This window comes from Dendropsophus ebraccatus, chromosome 4 (genome assembly GCF_027789765.1).
Source record: "Dendropsophus ebraccatus isolate aDenEbr1 chromosome 4, aDenEbr1.pat, whole genome shotgun sequence".
NCBI lineage: Eukaryota > Metazoa > Chordata > Amphibia > Anura > Hylidae > Dendropsophus > Dendropsophus ebraccatus.
Genome location: NC_091457.1, coordinates 131,233,086 through 131,259,605, shown reverse-complemented (window position 1 = coordinate 131,259,605; position 26,520 = coordinate 131,233,086). Strand labels below are relative to the sequence as shown.

General features: G+C 41.9%; 1 protein-coding gene across 15 annotated transcripts in view; it reads left to right on the top strand.

The window, feature by feature from the left end:
• CACNA1D (calcium voltage-gated channel subunit alpha1 D) overlaps nucleotides 1-26,520 on the top strand; it is a 256,373-nt gene that overhangs the window by 43,866 nt on the left and 185,987 nt on the right. Inside the window, exon 2 of one of the 15 annotated variants that reach the window (XM_069967032.1) lies at nucleotides 14,779-14,840. The exons of the other annotated variants lie outside the window; for them this stretch is intronic. The gene's annotated coding sequence lies outside the window, so the exon portion shown is untranslated. The remainder of the gene's footprint in view (nucleotides 1-14,778; nucleotides 14,841-26,520) is intronic. 15 annotated transcript variants of the gene reach the window in all.

Here is a 26,520-nt window from a genome sequence, read left to right as displayed (position 1 = left end):
TATATGTTTGTGCCCCCCAGACGTGTCATGAACAGTACAGTCTAAATACAAACATATTGGTAAGGCTAGCATTGAATACATAATACTTCATTAATGGTGAATGTCAGCAAAGTGTGTATTTGCAAAATTTTTTGTTAGATTAACTCTTTAGAGTGGTGACAAAATGATTATAGTGCACATACTTTCCTCTGCCATGATATGGAGTTCTGGAGAAACTGCACAGGCTGACACTGTGCTAAAGGATTGCTTACACAGTACACTATATGTGGAGTAGAAGGGGTTACAGATGCACTGGTTTCGTAGGATATGTGAGCAGAAACAGCAGCAGCAGTACTGCAGCGTGGAAAGGGTAACACTAAGCAGTAAGCTACTGAGAGACGTTGGGAGGGCATTAAACTGCAACACTGTGGACCTAAAGCAGTAGGTACCCTGGTATTTACACGAGAAACTGCTGCCCTGAGTTTGATGGGTGTTAAGAATTGAGATTGAAGCCTTGATTTACCTCTGATGAACAGGATGGATTATCTTCGGCAAGCAGACAGGCTCAGCTTGCAGGTCAACAGCCCATGCCTTTTCAGTTTCTTTCTCCCTCTCTTACAAAGAACATGCTAAGCCCTGCCCCCGGATCCTGCAATTTGTCTTGCTGTGTAGACACTAGAGACACATTATCCTTAACAATAGGCAGCAAACAGCAGATTGAAGAATAATGAGGCTGCATGCATTCTTCAGCACATTAAGGAGGTAGTGTCAAGCCATATACAGGTATATTAAAGGGGTAGTGTGGCGTTTAAAAATTATCCACTAAATAACACACATTACAAAGTTATACAACTTTGTAATGTGTGTTATGTAAGTGAATGGCCCCCTTCCTCGTGTCCCCCCACCCCTAGAAGTGTGGTGCTCAGTTATGCTCAGCCATTTGCGGCTGAGCAGCTGATGACGCGGCAGAGGAGGGACAGCTGGAGCGGTCCGGCTGGCCTCCCGAAGATGTCGTCGTTTGACCGAAGATGGCAGACGGGGTCGACAGTAATCTGGTGACTATACTGCACCACACTTCCTGAGGTGGGGGGACACAGGGAAGGGGGCCATTCACTTACATAACACACATTACAAAGTTGTATAACTTTGTAATGTGTGTTATGTAAGTGAATGGCCCCCTTCCTCGTGTCCCCCCACCCCCAGAAGTGTGGTGCTCAGTTATGCTCAGCCATTTGCGGCTGAGCAGCTGATGACGCGGCAGAGGAGGGACGGCTGGAGCGGTCCGGCTGGCCTCCCGAAGATGTCGTCGTTTGACCGAAGATGGCAGACGGGGTCGACAGTAATCTGGTGACTATACTGCACCACACTTCCTGAGGTGGGGGGACACAGGGAAGGGGGCCATTCACTTACATAACACACATTACAAAGTTGTATAACTTTGTAATGTGTGTTATTTAGTGAATAATTTTTAAACGCCGCACTACCCCTTTAATACTCGCAGAGAACATCTAGTGGTGTAGACTTTAGGGCTGTAAATGAAGATTATCTCTCTCTTTCTCTCTCTCTCTCTCTCTGTATATATATATATATATATATATATATATATATATTTGATATACTTTTTTATTTTTTTTTATTTTATAAAGAAGCTTTATTAACAATTTAATCTTATAAAAAATAGAATAACAGATTCTTCCCTTCCCCTAGACCCAGTAAGGATATATCATGATCATCTCAAATATTCACAATTTTTCCAGAGATAATATACATACTATTAGGTTACGATGGGGTATATCTCCTCCTTTGATATTCCTTATATATTTGATATACGTTAGGAGTCACATTTAGGGAAGCTCATGTGAATGCCCATTTAACGCTGTACATCAAATACCATTTACAGTAATATTGTACCGCATCATGTTTAACATGAATAGAGCCAGTATATCTGACATGTTTCTAATGTGACAAAGCGTATTGATCTTGGCACAAGACACAGCTATATCAATATAGATATGCAGTGTTATTTGTAGCGGGGTCAGATTACTATACAAGAGACAGATCACGTCTTAGCTTCTGATGCCTATAAATCCCTCAGCTGTCAGGCAGCTACTTTATGGCTCTCTATAATAAATGGGAGTTCTCAGCATTTTCCTTTCTGATCTTCTCGTTGTAATAAAATGTTTGCTCGCTCGCTCCTGTTATGTAAAACAAAGCACTTGTCGTCTGCAATGCAAACCGCATCCCGTGGTGCGCCTAAGTAGTTTTGACTTCCATGTACAGCGTCTTGCATACAAAGGAACTCCATCACATGAAGTTTTCTATTAGCCAGAAATTAGAACTTCTTATTGTTAACAAACATCTGAAGTCTTGTTTACACTGCTGGAATTAGTGATATGGACACGGAATCCATACTGATTTTTCACATCCGTCTCCCATTGACTTAAAGGGAATGCATCACCTAGATTTGTTTTTTTACTCATTACAGCCAAATATTGAGACATTGTTTTATTCTAACCTGTCTATATTTTCTGATGTACGTTTTTTTATTTTATTTCAGTACATTATTGTGGGGGAAGCCATCTTGCCTGAGCCTTTTTACACAGCATTTAGAGACATTCTTTACGGCATGGACAGACAAAAATACCCTGAAGCAGGAAATAGTAAATCTGGTCCACTCATGTTTTTTATCCTTTGAAATTCTACACCAGATTCTTTTTTTTTTATTATTTAAATTTTTATAAAATTTTAAGTTCTACACAATGCAGTGAGAATTTGCCAATGCGAATTTAACTGCAGAAATGCTGCAGATTTTCCACCTGAAATTAAAAAAATCACTATGGGGGACATTTATTATGAGGCTAAAATGACTTTTTATGGCTCAGATGGGCACAATGAGCATACATATATTTGCAAACGCTGGTTTGGCAAATATTTTATTCACAGCCGGGTCCCTCTGCACCGCTTGTGCCAGAGGGGCAGGGAGGGGGCTGTAGAGGTTGTGGCTGCACACATAGGGGGCTTGGCCTCTATTTGTGACAAATTTAACATTTTTCCACTGGAAAAATGTCTATGAAACCTGGCACTGCAGGGGCATTTTTGGGCCTGGAACGAAAAATGCCGGGGGCTTAATAAATGTCCCCCAATGTTTCCATCCCCAAGTGGACTTAAAGGGGAAAGCTCACCACTGTTCTCAGGGGGTTGATGGTATTACCACTCAGCTTCATACACTTCAATGGGACTGAGATACCAGGCCCACACCCAAACTGAGGACAGGAAAAGTGCTATTTCTGGAAGAAAGTGGCCATGTTTTTTCTAAGCCCGGACAACCCCTTAGAGGGGTTATCCAGCGCTACAAAAACATAGCCACTTTTTCCCCTCTCTTGTCTCCAGATTGGGTGGGCTTTGGAACTCAGTTCCATTGAAGTAAATGGAGCTTAATTGAAAACCACACCTGAACTGGAGACAAGATAGGGGGAAAAGTAGCCATGTTTTGTAGCGCTGGATAACCCCTTTAAAGCGACTATATCGCCTAGATTTTCTTTTACTGATTTGAGCCAGATACTAAAACATGTTGTTTTTTTCTAATCTGTTCCATTTTCAGATTTTTTTTTCATATTTTGCACATTGTTATCGGGGCTGCTATCTTGCCTGAGCTGTTTTAATAGCATTTAGTGACTTGCTTTATGTTAAGCCTTATGGGAATAGACAACAATAGACAGACTGTCCCCTTGAGTTGAATATGAAACATTACTCAGTGTACTCTGTGACCTGTGAAGAGGTCATTCTAATGGGAGCTGCTGTTGTCTTATACTAATGCGATCTATATATCTACTGGTGCCTATTGTCTCCTCTATCTACTGGTGTCACATGTTGCTGTAATGCTGTACAGATCACTTTACTGCAGCCTCCTCTTATCATCACACAGAACAGGAAGTCTCAGCTTAGTTTTAGAATTAGTGCTCGTCAGCCGTCAGCCACACATTGCTGTTACATATAGTGATGCGCAGTTGTCGGCCGATGACTCTTCAGCATGTTGAAAGACAGCGATCAGCCGATTAGGCAGATTTTCACTCTATGTAATAGGCCCTTACGTCATTTTCTGATTACATTCCCTTTAAGGCTATGTTCAAACAACGTAAGTTCCGTGGGAATCACGGCCATTGTTACAACGGCCGTGATTCCCACAGAACTTACATAGTGCTGCCTTCTGAGGGAATCCCGGCCGTAGTGAATACACATAGTATACACTCCGGCCGGGATCCCTTGCGGCGCCGTCAAAAACTGACGTGTCAGTTATCTGCGGCCGCTATTCATTGAGCGGCCGGTGTCTTATGTAGTGTGAACATAGCCCAAATCGTTATTGTCACGTGCCACACAGATATGTCAAAAGTTTTGACTGGTTAGGGTCTGGATGTTCAGACCCCCACTGATCATTAGATAAAACCAGGAGAAGCGCATGGCTGTGCACTTTACTCCCCAGCTTGTCTCTTAAACTTAAAGACTTGCGTCATCAGGGTGGATTTGATTTAAATCTAACTGATTTAAAACACGATTTAAATCACTAGTCAGTAAGGCTTGATCAAAGTTTCTACCTAAACTAGTTCTTGCTATTTTAACATGCAAGTAGATGAAGATTTTTAGAATCACTTTTTATATTACTTTTTTCTCCCCAGTTTAATGGGTTAATCATTCATATTTGGACACCACTGTTCTGTTGTACTTAGGAAGGAGAAAAATAATCCTGACCTTAATAACAATTTAAATAGATTTATTCAACTGAAACAATAATAACATTACAGCATAAGTTATTTGCTTAAACAAACATCCATGTTTATTAACTTATTTGGCTAAACAAAATATATATATATATATATATATATATATATATATATATATATATATATATATATATATATATTTTAAGAACACATGAAAAACTTAAATACTACTGTCCCTGCTGTCCTCTGTAGCTCACTTGTCGTCATCTTCATCATCATCTCCTCCTTACACTCAGATTCACATGTGTTGTGCAGATCTATTCCACTCCAAACAATCAGAAACATATTGTCTAACTTCTTGGACTTGGCACTGAAGGGGTTGATTCTGTATTCATAGGTTTGTAGAACAATAGGATTAAGGTCTTTTTCTCAACTCTGTTCATGTTGTAACATTTTTGCTGTGAAGAAGAGGCTGGGACCTCTGCGGAGTCAAATTCAGTTTTGAGAACTGCGTAAGTAAAGCGAGCGTCTGTGATAATATAGGAGAGAAACTGCCCACTAATCCTACAGAAACCTCTGGAAGAGCATGGCATTGTGAATGTTACACATATACAGCCTTTATTCTACTGAGTTAAAGCGTAACTGTCATTTTTTTTTTATTGCAGAAATCAGTAGTATAAGCGATTTTAAGAAACTCTGTAATAGGTTTCATCAGCCAAAAAAGCCTCCTTCTGTACTCAAGAAGCAATCTCCCAGCCTCCCCCCTGACTTCTTATCTGTGTATTATCAGGCAAACACGTCTTCATTACAGAGAAGCCAGTGAAGACGGATTCTGCTATCTCCATTCTATCCTTATGGAGGGGCCAAGGGAGATGAGGGGGCAGGCAGAGGTGACATGAAGGTCAGCTGTTTGTAGACTCTCTGGGCACCTAAAACTCTGGATTCTGGGGTCAGAAAGGTCAGTGCTTATCTATGAACTTACTGAGAGAAGATTGCAGGGTGTTGCGCTTTGCAAGACTGCTCCGTAAGGGCCCTATTCCACCGGACGATTATCGTTTGCATAATCGTTAACGATTAACGATCTCAAACGACCGCTATTACGAAAGACCTGAAAACGTTCACTCATTTCCATGGAACGATAATCGTTACTTATGATCGTAATTGCGATAGTTTTTTCTTTGCTATTTGTTCACTATTGCGTTCGTATCTATTGCGAACGACCGAACAATGTTTTATTCAATGCGAACGATTTGTGAACATTTTGCGAACGAGCAACGATAAAAATAGGTCCAGGTCTTATAAAGCGATCAACGATTTCTCGTTCGGTCGTTAATCGCTAACTGCATTTCAACCGAACGATTATCGTTTAGATTCGAACGATTTAACAACAATCTGAACGATAATCGTCCGGTGGAATAGGGCCCTTAGTTACTCCTAACAGCCCCTCCCCTCTCCATAGCCACATAATGGACACAGAAATCCTGCTTCTTCTGAAGTGAGGGGGGAGGCTGGGAGATTGCTTTTTCAGTCCAGAAGGAAACTTTTTTGGTTTATAAAACCTATTACAGAGTTTCTTAAAATCGCTTGTACTATAGATATTTGATGTTTTAAAAAAAATGACCCTGAAATGACAGTTACGCTTCAAACAACTCAGCTTTATCTCATGACGGAAGAACCTTTGGATGGTAAAATATTTTCCTCAAAAAGCAGTTTATTGTAAAAAAATTCCATTTAAATCCCAAAAATCTGATTTAAATAAAAAACAAATCCGATGTAAATCAAAAAAATCAGATTTTTTTGATTTTTTTTTAAAAAAAACATTGATTTTTATCCACCCTGGGCGTCATAGGTTTATAGTGAGCTGCGAGTTGGGGAATGAGGTACACAGTGCATGCTTCTCCCTGGTATATCTAATCAGTGGGGGTCTCAGGATCAGTCTGTGTCACAGGTCAAAAGTTTTTGAAAGCGATAGTAACACCTAAATCTTCTTGTGATTGGGGGTCTGGTAAAAGGGATCTAATTGTTATTTTGGGCTTGATAACAAAGTGAGAAGTGGGCCCATCTAACTTATGGGATGAGGGGCAGGTAGTGTTCACTGTGGTTGATGGAAAACCAGATGGGAAACCATAAGCAGATCACTGGAGACTGAGGCAAGAAGGAGAAAACAGAGGCCTAAGGGGCATTCACACATTCTGTTCGCAGTCCATAAATATAGATGTGCTGTGGAATGGTATGCAGAGCTCCCGGCATCATCATGTATTGGGATGCCAGGAGCCCTGAATCACTAATGTACTGACACAGACGTGCGGCACATCTTTTGTGCACAGAACATGTGAATGCCCCCTAAGTGTTGATCTGATGGAGCCCCGCTCCACACGTTCTCATGTCCCTTGCAAGGTTGCATGTTACATCCCTGAGCAGGTCACATACATTACCTGACTACTGTCAGACCTAATGGACAGGTACACTGTACACGTAAGGCAGTACCATTTAGTGCCTGAAGCAGCGGCCCCTTTGCCATTGCTACAGTTGTTTCTGGCATTGCTGGCATGAGAGCAGCACAAACTAGTAAATACAGCTGTGTATATAGGGAAGGATGCGTATAGCGCTGTACAAATTGAAGACTGGATACAGCTGTGATTTTACAATCAACTGGGAGGGTGCTGGCACTTCGTACGCTGTAATTGTCACAAATAGGATGATTGTGCCGATACACTTGTGATCGTCTTTTGGCAGCGTGGCTCCCTCACTGACGCTCTAATCCTCCTGCTGATCTTCTCTCTTATTCTACATTCTTCTTAACTCCTCAGCTTAGTTCTTCTCGTCCAAAGTTTATATTGAAGCTCTAGTTCCAACTTCCTTTAATGTGTTTTAATGTGTTTTTTTATGCATTATTCATGCGATTTTTGTCTAATCCATAGAGATCAGGGGGGGAATAAGCAAGACTTCTGAAATGGGGCTGGGTGGGAGTATATACCGTATACTAATCCACCATACATGATTGTTCTCTTTGAAATTCGTGTCTGATTGCATTTCTCATTCAAGTAGCTTAAATCAATTTAACTCTCCAGTAGCATCACTCCCAATGCCCAGGGTCCGGCGAGGAGCCAAATGGACATCCCCCACCCAGTTACATGAATTGTTGTCCTGTGCCGTGTTCTTAAAGTTAGTCATTTAAAGAAAAAATGAGTGATAACCAGCATGGTCAGATTGCTTTAGGAAAATTCTGAATGGCAAGCCATCAATGTATGCAGAGATATGGAAGCAATGGATGTATCACCACTAGGCCAGACTCATACAGGCCTAGGTTCCATGACATGAAGATCACATTGCCTTATTGCAACTAATGGCTGTCAATGTGGTCACATTATAAGGATGAGCTTATGTTAGTAAATAATACTGTATGTCAGTAGAGATTTGGGAGTGGTCCACTAAACTCTGATTATGACACCTGGATGGCTTAAGCGGACGTAAACAGGGATATGCCGGCCTCGAAGTATAACAGCTTGAGGGTGCTAATACTGGGAGACTTAAGTTGCAAGACAACGTTGAAGAAAAGCATATAACACCTGATCAAGCTGTGTTCAACATCTTTATTTGTTCATGACTTTGTGTAGTGCAGGGAAAAGCAAGATAAAGCAGGAGTCCCCTCACTGACGACAACTGTTTTGCATGGTGAGGCACTTCTTCCGTTCCCCTGACTAGAAGAAATGCCTTGCTGCGCGAAACAGGCATCATCAGTGAGGGCGTGCCTGCTTCTTTGAGTCTCTGTGTGACCAAAAAAAGATATTTCAGGAAAGCAGACAGATCTACATTAAAGGGGTACTCCGAAGAAATAAAAATTGTTTTCAAATAACCTGTTGTAAAAAAGTTATACAGATTTGTAATTACACTGGACTTCTGATTAAAAATCATAAGTCTTCCAGTACTTATCAGCTCCTTAATGTTCTGCAGGAAGTGGTGTATTCTTTCCAGTCTGAAACAGTGTTCTCTGCTGCCACCTCTGTCCATCTCAGGAACTTTCCAGAGCAAAAGAGGTTTTCTGTGCGGATTTGCTGCTGCTCTGGACAGTTCCTGTCACAGATCGAGGTGGCAGAAGAGAAGATCATGTCAGAAAGAATATACCACTTCCTGCAGGACATACAGCATCTGATAAGTACTGGAAGACTTGACTTTTTAGATAGAAGCAGATTTAACTTTTCTTCCCCTCTGGAATACCCCTTTAAGTTCTACATCTCATTCATTCAGTACATCTGTGCAGGGCGCTATACATTGGTGGTATGGAGCCAAAGGGGGCCCCTCTGCTGCTAAATGCTACTCCATTGGGTGCTCCTAAAGGAGAAAACCCTAATGATGTAGCATGTGGTGAGGAATCAGGAAGAAGAACCTCGTATGGAAATGGAGGGATTCAATGGTATAGTAAGAGTATGTTAGAATATAGCATTGTGCATGAGGATGAGAATGGCTCTGTATAAACAGGGCTTCATACATCACCTTTAACCAACATTACAAAAAAAAGAATAACGAGACAATGGCAAAATTGTGACACTAACAGCTTAGTGTGAACCTGGCTGTATGAGGGCAAATACCTGATGTGTTGCTTTGGGGAGTGTATATTCACTGGGTTACAGGCCAGCAGGCAGCTGGATTTGTATGGCAGTGACTGCTGTGAATCTATCTGACAGTGTTGTGTTTTGCTGTCACGTTTTATCATATAGGAAGTGACAGGGTTGTTAGGTTTATGGTAGTTTTTTATTGTTTTTATCTTTCCCTTCTGTCCTTATACAAACCTATTGTGATGCAGGCATTAGCCTTGACTTGGGAGTTATCGGATTTCTTTCCGGTCACATTGGAATATATTTGCATATCAACAAGGAAGAAAAATGCCAGAAAAATGCAAATGGCTTTGTAGAAAATGATCATAATATGTAAATGTAACAGAGTTTATGGGAAAAAATGTCGTTATCTGATCCGAGCTACTAAGACTTGTGATGTTGGGTTATAAAAAACCTATAGGAGGCGCCAAGTATAAATGGCTGGTGTCAGAATGGAAGGGTTTGTAGCATGCAGTATGATAGTGGTGGAAATGGCTCAAATCAGTAATCTACGTCTATGGACATGTCCATCTCCAGCTGTTGTCCTTCTGATTGGCTCTTAGGGAAACAAACCTAGTGGAGACTATGCCAACACTCCATCACGGTATCGGACATTATAGAATAGCATTCACCCACTTGTTGTATATGCACGTTGTATGTCTCAGTGTTTGTTAGATGACAAGAAGTAGGATTTTATGATCACAATGATCCATTGTTCTTGAATATTGTACTCAGGGCATTACAATTGTTAGGATCCAGGTGACCAATTGCAAGATGCTGTTGGTACCTACCTTTTTTGCATGTGCCATATTTGACACAGATTGACAAAATTGTTGAATCTGGCAACAGTCTTCATCCCATCCATGTAACTCAACAGGAAATGTCCACATGGTATTTTTTCACTGCAGAAAAGAATCCGTCATGAAAAGAATTGTCATTCAGAAAATTATTAAAGGGGTTATCCAGCGCTACAAAAACATGGCCACTTTCCCCCCTCTTTTGTCTCCAGATTGGGTGGGGTTTGGAAATCGGTTCCATTGAAGTAAATGGAGCTTAATTGCAAACCACACCTGAACTGGAGACAAGAGAGGGGGAAAAGTGGCCATGTTTTTGTAGCACTGGATAACCCCTTTAAATCTCATGAAATGACTAATGCTAATGCAATGTGATGGTCAGCCTCTGATTTGTGCTGGGGAAATGTATGTTGGATTTGTGATGTGTTACAGCACCCTGTTGACTCCAATATGAGTATTTATTTCCAAGCAACTCAAAAAATTAAAGAAATCGTTGATGTAAAAAATGTTTCAAGGGGGGGACTCTCCATGTGCCTTTGCAGCGCTGGATTGCCGCTACGGGACCCCCCCGGGGCTCCGGGATCTCCTTCACAACCCGGCTGATGGACTGCATGCCCAGTCATTGATTGGCTGAGCATGCAATCCATCAGCAGGTCAGCTCAGGGAGCTGTAAAAATAAAAACATCCATACTGATCTGCCTCTATCACCCGCAGCTGCTCTGCTAATGGCTTCCAGTCTCTGCCGCTCTTGGCTGCTTCCTAGATTAATGTAATGTGTTGTCCCTGCAGGAAATGCCCGATCAGCTGAGCAGTGGCAAGGATGGGTAGCTTTTATTTATTTATTTTTGCTTTTAAAAAAAAATTCATTTCAGCAACCCATTATTTGTATACACTCCAGCCGGGATTTCCTCTAGCTGCAGCACAATGTAAGTGAAGCAATTTGAGCAATCATCAGCTCGTGTAAACACAGCGAACGATCAAGCGACAAGCGAGAAATTGTTCATTTTGATCTTTCAACATGTTCTCAAATCGTCGTTGGTCGTTCACTTTGTGTAAACAGTCGCTTAGTGTAAACAGTCTTTCATCTCTTCACCCTATGTGTGAGATCGCAATAATGATTTTTCCAAATGATATATCGTTCCGTCTAAACACCGATCGTTATAAAAACACATTGTTACTTCGAAATCGTTAATCGTTCGATTGGGCGAATTATCGCTCCGTCTAAACGCAGCATTAGTTGTGTGAACATAGCCTAATAATGCGCTTTATTGAAGTCAATGTGAATTTAGCTGTCAGCGCACACAGTATAGAATAACAGCCATGATTGAGTGTAAACGTCTAAATAGTGAACACGCCTGTTTACACATTGTTTAATTTTCACTCAGCATTACGCTCAGATTTAGCTTTTATTTTGCTGTGTGTGAACTTAGCCTTAGAATTGGATCTTTTGTTTTGATGCTCACCACGTCTCTGCGGGCCTCTACTTCCTAGTCCTGACTTAATATCTGTCAAATCACTGGCCACAGTGGTGACCCGCGTCTGCTACTGATTGGCTGAGCAGGCATTTCTATTTGTTGAAATGGGAACAGGAAGTGGAGACTGGTGAGCACTGGATCGGCAGTAGTGGGGGATCAGTAAGATAAGTAACATTTATTTATTTATTCATCTGTTTAAGATGAATTTTATCCACCAGACACAAGTCAACACCTTCTGTAATGTAACACCTTCTGAGTCCTTAGAACCTGTAGATATCAGTCTCTGCAATGTACTGGAATATACATGTCTTAGAATCAGTAGCTGAAATGTAGATATCTCTGATATTATTGAAGAGAGCGCCTTTAATATTACATGTCTTGTCTTTATAGATCTAATAATGCATCTTCCTTGCTGGTTAATTCTTGGAGGCTCTTAACCTACTTCTCGGTCCTTTGGGGATGTGTTCCTCCTGTTTACGTTTTTTACCTTCATTAAATCCCAATGTTTAATACAAACCGGAGCATTTATGTTTCATAGTGTTTTATCGGTGCTATGAATATTTTACCTTGTACATTATGGAAACAAATATGGAGCACGGGTCACTAAAATGCAGAAGCATGTTCGGTGACACCCTTACCCTTTAGCATTGGTTTGGGGAGAGATGTTTAGCTAACTTTTTACTTACGGAAGGTGATGATCTCCAGATGGGACTCTGGTACAGAGTAGGTACAGATATGGCCTTGGGCAGATTTCTAAAAGTTTATCTGGCTTGTTTTTTTAATAAAGTAGAAATTATTAATAAATATATATAAAAATAAAATAAAAAAAAAATTGTCTGTCAAACAAATCACAGCAGTACCCACATCCCAAGGTTGTGGCAAAACTAAACAACTAAAAACTAAACAACTTTATATTGAAATGTTCATGACATAACAGAATGTTCTAGTACGAGTTCATAGTGTTAACATTAAAACTAGTAAGACTGTGAAGAAAAGACCAAAATATTTATACAAAGGAATAATTGAATAATGCTCTATGCATCATGGGAAAACAGGTGAGCAGATTGTTTCATAGTGGCCAAGTCTTTGGAAATGTCCAGGAGATAATCTCACCATCAGATTAACCAGATACAGTATAGGCTATGTTCACACTATAATTTGTTGTTTGACACGGCCACTGTTTTACATGTTCCTGTGGCCGATACTGCCATACCAGCGGCAGAAACATTATTTAAATACTGTACATTGAACTGTGCAGGACGTATGGCTGTGACTGAGAATCAATTAGGCATTAATTCTCAGTCACACAACAGCCACACACTGTGTGAACTTCTGCCGAACAACGGCCACAAATAATTGACATGTCAATTATTTGTGTGGCTGTAGTGCATAGCTGATGCTGATCGTTATTTAATTACAAGAACGGCCGTTGTTTTATTGCCTAACAACTGCCGTTCTTGTCACAAAAAATATGTAGTGTGAACATAGCCATATACAGATATATAAAGCCTCATATACTCACTGTTCCTTTCTCCTGCTCTACTGCACCACTACAGGTGACATCATGACACTGAGCGGCAGTAGGACACGGTGTGCTGTGATGCAGGGAAACAGGAATTATGAATATCTCAATGTCTGGTGTTAAAGGTTTAGTCAGGGGTCTGTTAACAGAGGGCTTATAGCTTGAGGTCTATGAACCGTGCCTTGGGGTCCGGTGTGCAAACAAAGGGTCTTGCCTGAATTTCGTAAAGAGGTAGGAGCTTCTGGTTAGGGTTCAAAAGTCTGTATTTTTGGAGACCTGAACTGTTTGTGGTCTGAGGTCTGTAATTCTCAGGAAGTCTGGTCTGTGGTTTCTACTTATTTTGGAGTTATTTTTAGGGGTCCTTTACATGGTCTGATCTTGCATCTGGGGTGATCATTTAGCGGGGCATTTCTGAATTCTCTATTGGGTTAGACAGTCTATGTGCATTAGTGAATAGGAGCAGGTCTTCTTATAGGGGTTGTCTTCTTACTAGACACAGCACATGTACTCCTATACATATATGTTGTACACATCTGATTTTACCAACTTTGCTTATTGAGCAAATCAGATGTGTACCACATATATGTACAGGAGTACACAGGCTGTTTTTAGTAAATAAACTTGCATCCCTGTACTGTTTTTCTCCCACATGGATCTCATGACTTCTAAACTGTGACTCTTTTATTGCCATGCAACAAGGACACACCTTTCCACAATCCTTCTTGTTTGCAGGCTAAGTGGAGAGCAATTGCCAGTACTCCCTGGAGACTGCAGTTGAACTGAGCATGCCTGACCCATCTTGATAGGTCGTAACCAAGGGCAACAGATTATCAAAACAAAGCAGGTACATGGTGGATTAGTAATTGTGTTTAAGCAGTACTAATTCAGAAATGAGTTTAGACTTAAGGGTCCTATTCCACGGGCCGATGGGGGCCTGATCAATAATGTAAACAAGCGCCGATCTGTTAGATTGGCGCTCTTTTACTGGGCCTATTACCGATGTCCTTGCAGCCCTTGTTTAAACACCATACTTTACCTAAACACGTTGCAGGTCTTCTCCTGCACTCCTTTTTCCTCCCGGTCTGGCTTCGGACTCCGGCTTCAGAGCGGCCTGTCTGAGCTGACAGACTGCTCAGCGCATCGCTATTCCACGCAGCAATGTGCAGTCGGTGCCAGATGATTTTAGATTTTAACCTAAATAAACGATCAGCCGATGACACAATTATCGGCAGATCGTTGTCACTATTCCATTGTCGCTCCGTGGAATAGGACCCTTAGTTTTCTTAATGACACAACCTTTTTATTTGGTGACATCACGTCCTCTACATATGGATGGGGCATAAAGCCCGAATATCTTTATTCACTATACTGTCCCTTCTCATATGTTTTCAGTATGAATTCTTTATATAACCTAACAACAGCAACAACCATATATCCAGCCATGAACACTGCGTGTACTGTAAGAGCTCAGTGTCTGCTCATGTATGAGGCAGGTGAGGTGGTAAAAACCTTATGAAATTCTGGTAAAATGTGGCTTGTTATACAAAGGGAAATGTGAGGGAGAGGAGAAGACTGTGCTGAGCGGCTGCACTATTAATAGAGCGGCGAGCGCTTTGTGTAACAATGAGATGGTTAGATCTGATGTGTTTGGAATTGTATTAGGGTAATGTGATTTCTTTATTTAATTGTTCGCAGGTAGACAAGCCGCTGAGATTAAGACTTGGTGAGGATTAGCTGAGAATGAATTAGGACACAAGGTTAGCTACGTGTCACATGCTGCTCTGCCGATATGGATGCACACTCGGCTGACAGTTTTTAGTAACAGTCTTATAACTTTGTAATCTTTAGCTAGAAATATATATTTATTAAATATTTTCCGTCATTATCTAACAAATATTTATATCACATTCTTGATTTCTTTTTGAACAGTGTTCTTCAGCCATTGCTGACAGGGAACTCCCATCATACATTGACATCCTTCTGTAGGCATGATGGGAGTGGTAGTTCTGCAACAGCTGAAGAGCCACAGGTTGGAGAACGCTGTTTTAAGGAATTCACCTAATGGTTATGGAAAGCCAAGGCAGATAAATAACAGGCCTGATTATCTTCTATGGTGCTATTCACAGACCACAGAGGCTTTCATGGTCTGATTTTTACAGATGACTAGTCATGACTAAGGAGTCTACGTGGACAGCTGGCATGGTTCTCCCAGCCTTATGTATGAGGAAATTCTTCTTCTGTTCCCTCCCTTGTGGGATATGCACCATGTAGTAAAATATGCAGTGCCATCCAATGCCGGTGTACCAAACTTATGGTATATTATAGTAGGCAGTAGAATAGGATGACAAGAGTAAAGGCATAAACCCAGACAGTCAGATGTTTGCCAGAGGCCACATATACAGTGGGAGCTGAGTTGCAATAACCTGGCACAGCCACTACACAATGTGTGGAGCTGTCAGCTTCCTGCTCTGTTTTCTGTATATACTCACATATACAATTGGCAGTGCTGGGTGTCAGACCACCACATATCAGATATCGTTGGCCTATTCTGATCATAGCCCATCAGTAAAGAAGTTTGGGAAAAAAACATTTAGCCATTCTCAGATCAGAAAATGAAAGTAAAATGTAACAAGATGTGTACTTAAAAAAAAAGTACACAAAAATGGACAAAAAATTGTAATTTTCTGACCATTTTTTTATTACATTGTTATGGGGCGGCCATATTGCCAGAGTGGTTTTTAACAGCATTTAGTGACATGCTTTACAGCAAGCCTCATGGACATACACGACAATAGACAGAGTCTGTCACCTTGAGATGAATGTGAAACATTACTGAGCGTACTCTGACCTTCAAAAAGGTCATTTCACATGGAACTGCTATTGTCTTCTCTACCTACTGGTGTCACATGCGGCTGTGAAGGTGCTCTCACACATCCTTTTTATCTGGCGTTTTTCAGGCCTCCAAAAAAAACTGTTTAGTTTTTTTTCCATGCATTTGGGTTTTTATTTTATGGCATCTTTGACTTTATGTGTGAATGATTTTTTTATGGTTTAGGCATCTTTTTCCCTCTGCCCATGACCTATTTGCAGGACCACAAAATATGTGCCAGGGAAAAAGAGCCATTCGCACAGCATGCTGCATTTTGGAAAGTCTGCCAAAGAGCCTCAGAAACACCAGAGAGGAGAGAAAAATGCAACATCCAAAGAGTGTAAGGCATGTCATAATTTTCCTTTGACCTCTAGCTAACATCTGGTGTTTTTGCAAAAAAAAAGAAACTATCAGGGCGTTCTATTAGCGATTTTCCAAAATTTTAAGGTAGTGTGAAGCCAGCCTAATGTTGCACAGATCACTTTACAGCAGCCTCCTCTTATCACCACACACAGAACAGCTTAGTTTTAGCCCCAGTGGTGAGAATGAGAACTGCACAATATCAGGATTATTTTATAATTTAGATAGAAGAATGGCAAATGAGAAAAAAAGTCACCAAAAATTCCTAAAAAAAATATATGTTTAACATAAAACCTGATTTAAACAATCGGTCAATTTCTCATGACACATTCTCTTTAACCTCCAGTATGTAAAATACATGGCTGTAAAAGATATTAGATTTATTTATACATTTTCTCTATCTCCATTCTGCTGCAGCCATAGACTCGGCTTGGCTTTTGGCCCAATAGGACAGTGTCTTAAGTGTCCAGAAGGCAATGGCCCATCTTCTATCACTCTTCTTCTGCTTATACAAGGCACAGGCCGCATTGTTAGATGGTGATGCTGCTATGCTCGGGGTCATGGGAAATATGCAGAGATCATATGAGACTCAGCCATTACCCTGATCAAGTCATTTACAGCAGAAGAGAAGACTCATGTCCTGTAGAACCCAATACAAATATAACAGGGGAGTCTATGTAACCTGGATATAAACGGGCATGTCTATGAATACAGTATACCACAATATGTGGACATTACTGTTATTGCATATTGTGTAAGAACCAATGAATTCGCCCTATGTGCTGTTATTACTGTATGACATTGATGGTCTGCTATATGGCACTAATATGGCACACTGTGATCACTTAGTACCCTAAGCGTACTATAGGAGCTGTCAGACCCACAAAAACAGGGGGATGGCAGAGGTAAGTATCATTGCTTTTATAATTTTTACAGCAACTGAAGTCAATTAGAAAAAAAAAATAGGATTTGTGAATGTGGCCTAAGTATTCACCTGTGATATTATCACATTGTAAGCACACATGCATAGAGTATTGTTTAGTGGAGGCACATACAGTACTCATCAGGTGTACACGCAGTGTTATTACGCTATGTTCACCCACTGTATTTTAAGGCTCAATAATACACTCATATTTATTGTGTTTTGTGTGTGAGTGGTTTTAATGCACGTATTGTGTTTTCTTATGGATTTTGAAAAAAAGTTTCTGAACATTTTATGATGCTTATTCCACATATTTTATGCAAGTTAAGTTTATTTGCAAATCTCAAATTCTGCGCCAAATAGCCATATGGTCCATCCAGTTACATTACACCTGGAAAAACTGTGAACACACTCTTGAGTGTCAGTGTCATCACCCATGCATGCAGTGCAGTTACTTTTGAAGCAGTACACATACATGCAGTGTTACAGTGGCAGCCTCCAAGCTGGCAGTGTTATTACAGTTTCAGCACTCATGCAGGCAGCGTTATTAGTGTCAGCACTCATGTACACAGCAATGTTAAAGTGTCCGCAGCACCCATGCATGTGGTGTGTTTTTGCATTAGCACTAGCCATGCATGCAGTATTGCTGCCATGTCAGCAGAGGTGTTTACAGTGTCAGCTCACATTCATGCAGTGTTATAACAGTGGCAACAGCACACATGCATACAGCATCATTAGTGACAGCAGCACACATGCATATAGCATCACTAGTGTCAGCAGCACACAGGGATACAGCATCACTAGTGTCAGCAGCACACAGGGATACAGCATCACTAGTGTCAGCAGCACACAGGGATACAGCATCACTAGTGTCAGCAGCAAACATGCATACAGAATCATTAGTGACAGCAGCACACAGGGATACAGCATCACTAGTGTCAGCAGCACAAAGGGATACAGCATCACTAGTGTCAGCAGCACACATGCATACAGCATCGCTAGTGACAGCAGCAAACATGCATACAGAATCATTAGTGACAGCAGTACACAGGGATACAGCATCACTAGTGTCAGCAGCACACATGCATACAGCATAACTAGTGTCAGCAGCACACATGCATACATCACTAGTGTCAGCAGCACACATGCATACAGTGTTACTAACAGTGTTTGAAGGACACATGCATACAGCATCACTAGTGTCAGCAGCACACATGCATACATTACTAGTGACAGCAGCACACATGCATACAGCATCACTAGTGTCAGCAGCATATATGCATACAGCATCACTAGTGTCAGCAGCACACATGCATACATCACTAGTGTCAACAGCACACTTGCATGCAGCATCACTAGTGTCAGCAGCACATATGCATACAACATCCCTAGTGTCAGCAGCACACATGCATACATCACTAGTGTCAACAGCACACATGCATACAGCATCACTAGTGTCAGCAGCACACATGCATACAGCATCACTAGTGTCAGCAGCCCACATGCATACAGCATCACTAGTGTCAGCAGCACACATGCATACAGCATCACTAGTGTCAGCAGCACACATGCATACAGCATTACTAGTGACAGCAGCACACATGCATACAGCATCACTAGTGAAAGCAGCACACATGCATACAGCATCACTAGTGTCAGCAGCACACATGCATACAGCATCACTAGTGTCAGCAGCACACATGCATACAGCATCACTAGTGACAGCAGCACACATGCATACATCATCACTAGTGTCAGCAGCATATATGCATACAGCATCACTAGTGTCAGCAGCACACATGCATACAGCATCACTAGTGTCAGCACTCATGCGGGCAGTGTTTTTACATTACTGCAGATTTATACTATTGTTAGTTAGCCCAGGTCTCCTCTAGCTGGCCACCACTGATATATGCAGCCTCCATAGTCAGTCAGCACAAGCCGCTCAGTTGTGTAACATTAACTCAAGTAGAATCTGTTAGAAATAATTTTTCTGGTCTCCGTGAAATTGCAGATTGTGTCTGTTCGCTGCTTAAACATCCCCTTCTCCATCTGTCTGGCAACGATATGAAAGACTGGAAATCTGGAGACTAACCATTCTGCACAGCGAAATTCAGCAGGGATGTCGCTTTACTCACAGGCCACAGAGCACATTAGATCCAGTGCACAGCATAGTCTTTTATTGGGGACACATGTCTTTATGTAAAGACAGATGATACATTGTTTGTAACTGTGTAACAATGACCAGCCTGGCCGTATGTGTAATGGAGACAATTTAGGGCCCATGCACATAGTCATATGTACTCAGCCTCTGCAGTGTCACACAGATCTCTAGTGTTATGTATCATGGTACCGTCTCCACTATGCAGAAGGTAATGGAATATGTAGCAAGTATATATAAAAGTGTCACAGAGGTGTGGCCAGAGGTGTGTACACTGAAGAAAACCTATGCCTGCCGTGTTAGTTACCAGTTAGACACAATATGCAAAAGAAGAGCCTGTGGAGCCTCATTAAAGAGTTTTGAAACACAGGACTAGCCAGATATCCCTCGGGGAAGGACACAGCCAAGAGGTGGCACCTGTATGGAAACCACCAAATCCACCATATTAAGTGGCCCTATAAGTCAGTGTAATGACAAGGGATAAACCAAGGCTAGGTAACCATCCACATACAGCTGTTTCGGGGTGTTGCCCCTCATCAGTGTGGAGCAGGATTCTGGCTAGGTGGGAGCAATGCCTAGTAGAGCCATAAGAGAAACAGTCAGACACAAGGCATACATTACAACCTGTCCATTCTCTAATAATAGCCTATTCTGCTGTATGCAAGCAAAAAATGAATAAAAAGGATGAGTTGGGTCATTGTCAGTACAAACCCTAGTTACGTGATTTAGAGATGCACAAAAGTCCATGGGACAATCCTTACCGACATGTGGAAGGGGACGATGTGGCGACAATACGCAGCTATTGGACATCACCTGCAGATGTGGATTGGTCCACATACAATAATCAGGAATAAGTCTGCCCCCCATGAGAGGTGGATCCATAGGAAGTGAGCTCCGGAGGGCAGAAGCCTTCAGCCACCTTCTGCTTCCCAGAAAACCCCTTTAAGACCCCATATACATTAGAGAAACATTGTCCTTAATCTACACTTTTTGCAGAACCAGCTTACTGTCTAATGTGAATGGGGACCCCCCGATTCTTCTCTGACAGATGATGTTGGGAGAAAAGAAGTATTGGTCATGTTGGATTTTAGAGGGTTCTATCACCATAATGTTACCAAATGGTTAAGATTTTGCCAGGGACTTTGTGTTTCTCCTTCCTCTGAATGTGAGGAAGGTTCGGCGTATTGGATGTGTTGTTTTTCAGCCTCAGTATCTATGTGAGATGGTGTTAGTAATGTGCTAAGAATGCTTTCTGTTCTGTATTACATGCCGGATTACTGCAGAAAGAAATTAAAGGAATAAATTAACTAAATGAATTTTGTAATTGGTTTGCAGCCACTATGTTGGTGAACAATACCCCAGCAGGGGACTGAACATTTCCCTTCTATTTTTAGGTTTGTATGTCCTGGAACAATTACTAACTTTTGGGCTGTCTGGAAGTAATACTCCTTTATTACCATTGCTGCTTATGAATGTATTCCACATAAGCTTACAGGCAGTGGAACAGAGTTAAATGGGCATTCCCATCTGAAGAAAGTTATGTCCTGTTCATAGACTAGGGGTGGGAAACTTTTTTAGTGGGGGGCAGACATCTGGGCCCCCTGGCGATCCTGAGAACAGAGATAAAATTGTCTGTGCAATAAATTCCAAATACCATTTTAGCCCTCGTTCTTTACATTGGCAGTAAGTGTTTTTCTTCTTTGCAGCGTCACCAGAGGTGAAATTTTACGTAGTGCCCATTCAGTTATGTTGGTTGTCTTAGAAGTGCAAAACAGGACAGGTCCCCCAGAGACGTTGTTTTGAAACTGCCCTCCTCTTCTTCCCCAAGTGCATTGTGTTCCCAAAGTAGACTTTTTTATTTTAAACTCTGAAGCTGCTCCAGAGTGTATAAGCGGACAGTGCTATTCTCAGGTATCTGGACAAGATGCCCATGCCAGAAGGAAAGGCGAGATGCCCATGCCAGGAGGAAAGGCGAGATGCCCATGCCAGGAGGAAAGGCTTTATCCTGTTGATCTCTTGGCTGTTGCCTATGTGTGAATGCTGTGCTGCTATGTTGGAGATCACACAGCTGGAGTTGTCGCCTTCCAGTTTACTGCTGTAGCCCATTGATTAGCTCGTAGCATGTGTATGTGAAAAGGATGGCACAGTACTCAGTGTTCTCCCAGCACAGGACTGTGCAGACCAGGTCCAGGGACATTACATTTTTTTTGCATATGGCTGGGAGCCTAATATGGCTGGGAGCCTAATATCGCTGGGAGCCTACCCCAATCTCCCACAGCTGTTATCAGTTTTTACCCTCCCAAACATTACCACTGCTGGATAGGGAATGAGGATAGCTTTGTTGTTGGTTCTAGTTCAAGCATAGCTGATGTGTCCCACCCATTTGCTCTTGAGTGACAGCTCTAGCAGTCTCCTGTGTGCTGCATGCCTCCTCCCTCCTCTTCCTGCCCTGCAGTGCTAGAAGCCAAACTGTGTACATTAGTCATGCAGAGTAAGAAAGGGGAGGGAAAAAGAGTGCATGCTGCTGCTTAGCCGGCTTCTACGACACCTGAGCTTCGATGGATAACTTTGTAAACAGTCCAAACAGCCATCAGCCAGGACACAGACATCATTTTTTTTATCCCCCCCTATCAGCTATCTGCCCATATCTGCCTCTCTGAGCATGATATACAGCTGACGCATTCCCTTTAAATGTAGCAGCGGATTGTACGCCTTCCTACTATTCCATTCAGCTCCTCCTAGTCAGGGCCGCTTCTGCCATGAGGCAGAATGAGCTTTCTGCCTCAGGCGGCAGATTCTCTGCTCCACTGGGGGGCGGCATAATCCCTTACTTTCACTTTTCCTGCATGGTGAACGCCATAAAAACAATATATCTGTGCAATATATTCACTGTTGGTATATATGTGCTGTATATTACTGCTAGTAAATATCTATGTATGTAGATATCTGTTTATGCAGTGGGCTACATAGATTTCTTAACTGCTAATTGTTAATTGGCAGGGGGCGCCATTTCAATTCTCGCCTCAGGCAGCAGAAAACCTAGAATCAGCCCTGCTCCTAGTTGCAGTCCTGCAGCTTAGGGTAATAAGGTACTGAGTAGAGATGAACAAACCGGGTTCGGGTTCAAGTCCATCCGAACCTGAACGATCGGCATTTGATTAGCGGTGGCTGCTGAACTTGGATCAAGCTCTAAGGTTGTCTGGAAAACATGGATACAGCCAATGACTATATCCATGTTTTCCATATAGCCTTAGGGCTTTATCCAACTTCAGCAGCCACCGCTAATCAAATGCCGAAAGTCCGGGTTCGGATGGACTCGAGCATGCTCCAGGTTCGCTCATCTCTAGTACTGAGTCCTCCATTCTTGCAGCTAGTTGACATTCCAGCGGCCTAGTCTTTATATTTCTTGCAGACTGGAATACCCCTTTAAGGTAACCTGTGTTGGTTATATTCTAGAATTACTTTTGTCTTTTTCTGTTCTAGTGGTTATAAATGTCTGAATCCATTCTTTTACGATTCAGAATTACATGGGAACGAGTGACTTTAGCTCTGATCGATGTCATAGGGATGACTGTTCTATTTCTGTCCTTTTGTGTAATTATCGTGTTATTTTACTCAGAGGCGACCTGTGTCCTCTGCATTGTTAATGATCTGGTACAAGGGATGCCAAGTGCCAGCAGGATACAGAGTGATGTTGGCAGAAGCCATACAGGCATCAGTCTGGAAATCAACAAGGGGACAGGGAACAGGTCCCGCTGCACCGCTCCATGTAATTTGCTGGTTGATACGATTTCAGGAAGGTGTATAATAGTTTATACCAGCCAGTCATACGCCCCATATAGGAGCTGTGAGAATATTTCCAGGTTATATTTACATTATCTGTACTTTAAGTGGACGGCCCTATATATCATTGGGGAATGGAGAAAAAGTCTCTGCGTGAGAGCAGTCTATAGAAATGTTCATCCTGGGCTCCCTAGTTCATTTATGTAATATCACAACTGCCTTGTGTGTAAGGTTTTTATGGTGGGTGCATAGCTAACGTGTTTCTGCAAAAATGTGCTTATATTACTTTTTTTGCTCCCAAAGATGTGCTAGGTCTTATTTTCAGGGGATGTCTTATTTTTCCATGAAGAAAAATACACGTGTCACATGCAAAGCATGCTTGTACAGCACCACAGCACTCTTGCACAGCACAGCAGGGACATTGTATGGTATGGCAGCAGACAACGTGATAATGGCAGACTGTGTTTAGCTCTACATCTGGCAGTAGGGGGCAATGGGAATGGCGGCAGGCAACGGGCCTCTTGATGCCTTGCCTGCACATTTACAAGTGATGGCCACGAAAGGAAACATCGGGGTTGGTGGCAGGTGACGTCTTTATGTCCTGCATGCAGCTGCTTACAACAGAAGGTAAGGGACAACGGCAGCGGGCTAAAAGGAATCACAGCTGCACGGCCTGGTGTTCTGTTTGGCGGCAAACTTCCAATTAAAACTTTGCCAGGTCTTACTTTCGGGGAGGCCTTATATTTAGCAATTCAGCAAATTATTTTTGGGGAAACAGGGTATAGACACATGGTTGATATGGGACGCTGTTATACAAGCTTCCCGATACACCTGATGGCGTTTCAATCATTCGTGATCGCATTCATTCATTTAGACTGTGCAGGCTCTATGGAAAGCTGATATCATTCAAGAAGTCATTGCAAACCTTCAAACAGCCAGTTTTGTTTTTTTTGCCTCTATTTTACACCATGTGAACGTATTTTAGGGCATAGCAATCTGGGTAAGTGCCCAGGAAACTATATGGCAGTGTTATGTGGGCTCTGCATTTTATTTGGCCACTATATAGTGGTATTGTGTGAGATTTATCTAATAATAATAGCTTTGCACTGTATGTTGCTGTTGGTCTCTTTGCTCCCTATGGCTCTATAAAACTGACCCTGTTACAAAGGCACAGTGCATTCTATCTATATTTCCCTATGGGATGGTATTATCCTTTTCTGCCTATCTTTTTTAAATGATCTGAAAATATAAAGTGTCGCTACCTGCAGATTATTAATACTCATATAGGAAAGAACAAGCCCGGTACAATCTGCCGTGAGTTTTTCTTATCTTATCAATAATGTTCTTCAGCCGGGTACATGCTGACATTTCAGATGACAGTGACTTATGGTTTGTTCTCATAGCGCACCGTGCTGAGCGGAAGTTAGGTATAGGGATCACTAGTCTCACTGTTTATATCAGAAATAACCTTATGTTACTCCTTAAAGAGGCACTCCAACTCTCCCCCCATATAATATGTACGAACCATCACTACTCCTGCAGCGCCATGGCTTTCATTCTAGCACAGCTGCATTCATACATTTCATTACTGTAACTGGATCATGTGATCACCAGCCTGACCCACTAAAAATCACAGTGTTTAATGTGTCACAGGAAGTGGTCTGATTTGGACCAATCAACTTCCTGTGAACTACAGGATGACATCATCATCACAGTTCACAGACCCCTCCTCTGCCTACACAGCTCCATGTTTATTCTGCTGCTATCTCTATGGGAATATAGAAAAATTGCTATATTGCCATTTTGTAAGGTGCTTGGTTCTGTTTGCTAGTAGCCAGCATGTGGATGCTTTAGCCAGTCAGTGGTCTTAGTGGCCACATGTTATACCACTAGTATCATGGCTCCAGTTGCTGAATGGTGACGCCAGCAGTATGACATAGCCCACCTTTAGGCGCGGTATGGCTCCTCTTCCCGTGTGAGAGCAAAGAGCTTTAACATCTGTTCTCCACTTTAGATGTGCCATGAAATATTAAGATACAATGAATCTCACCTTGTTTCGGCTGCACTCTCCCACACTTCACATCAGTATTAATTATACATGGAGCGGACACAGGGGAATGGCGGCACACCAGCACTGCTCTTTGTAATTAAATGTAATTAGATCTTTGTAAACCTCGTGTGATGTGGAGGTATCATTTGTTTTACAGTGGATGGGAGGGAAGTCATCCTTCACCGAGCACTACACACATCGGTCACATTGTGCATGGAATGTATAATAAGCCGCCATTATACTGCTATCAGAAACTCAGACATATACATTTATGGTACACTTACGCTATTTATGACGACGTTTCTGATATTTTCCAGAACTATATTGCACATCTAGTGGTCCAGTGCTGAGGACCCAGTCCATCTGTTCCTAGTGGGTGATAGCCCTCCCAACCCTTCCGCTACATAGAAGGGGAAAGCTAAATAAAAACCTTCAAGGTAATTTCCTCCATTTGGTGCTAAGCAGCCGCCTAAACTCGTTGTGGTGCCGCCTAACAAGCTCCATCTATTCTCTAGGGAGACAGGGAGTCTATAGGGCTACAGTGGTAAACTGATGAGAGGATTGTTAGTTTCTTTAGCTAGGATTATATCACTAAGGTCAAATACACTGACCTCAGCCTATGACGCCTATGCTGTGTCATGTGTTCAGAGCGGCAGTGCCGCCGCCTGTATGGAGGATAGCCGTGTATTGCATTTTTTCCTGTATCATCTTAAATTGTCTTTAGTTATAGGTAATGATTAGATTATGATTATGCTGATCCTATGTGTATGGGGCAGTTGTCATATATCTGCTGTTGGAAAAAACGTTGTTTTTTTTAATATATCTAAAGTAGATATTACTTGTAACTAGTCTTGAGCGAGCTTGACGAAAGTTTGGGTTCAGTAACGCTCATATGAACCCGAACAATCGGCATTTAACTCCTGGCATCTGGAAAAGTTGTATGCAGCCCTAGGGAGTTCTGGAAAACATTGATGCAGTCATATGCCATAGGCTGTATCCAAGTTCTCCTGGCAGCACTAGGGCTGCATCCAACTTCTCCAGACACCAGGAGTCAAATGCTGAGTGGGTGCAGATGAGTGGGTGCAGATGCTGAGTGGGTGCAGAAGTTTGCTCAACACTTTTTGCTTCTTTCGCTTTTCTACATTGAAGCATAGTGCACTCTTAAGTACAGTAAAACCCCTCCAAAAGACCACCCCCTTTCCAGACGAGTTCATATGAAGTATTTTCAGTCTACCATACACAATACATAGCGATCATCTTCTTCAAGGAGATCACTGTAGGGCCGCTTTTTT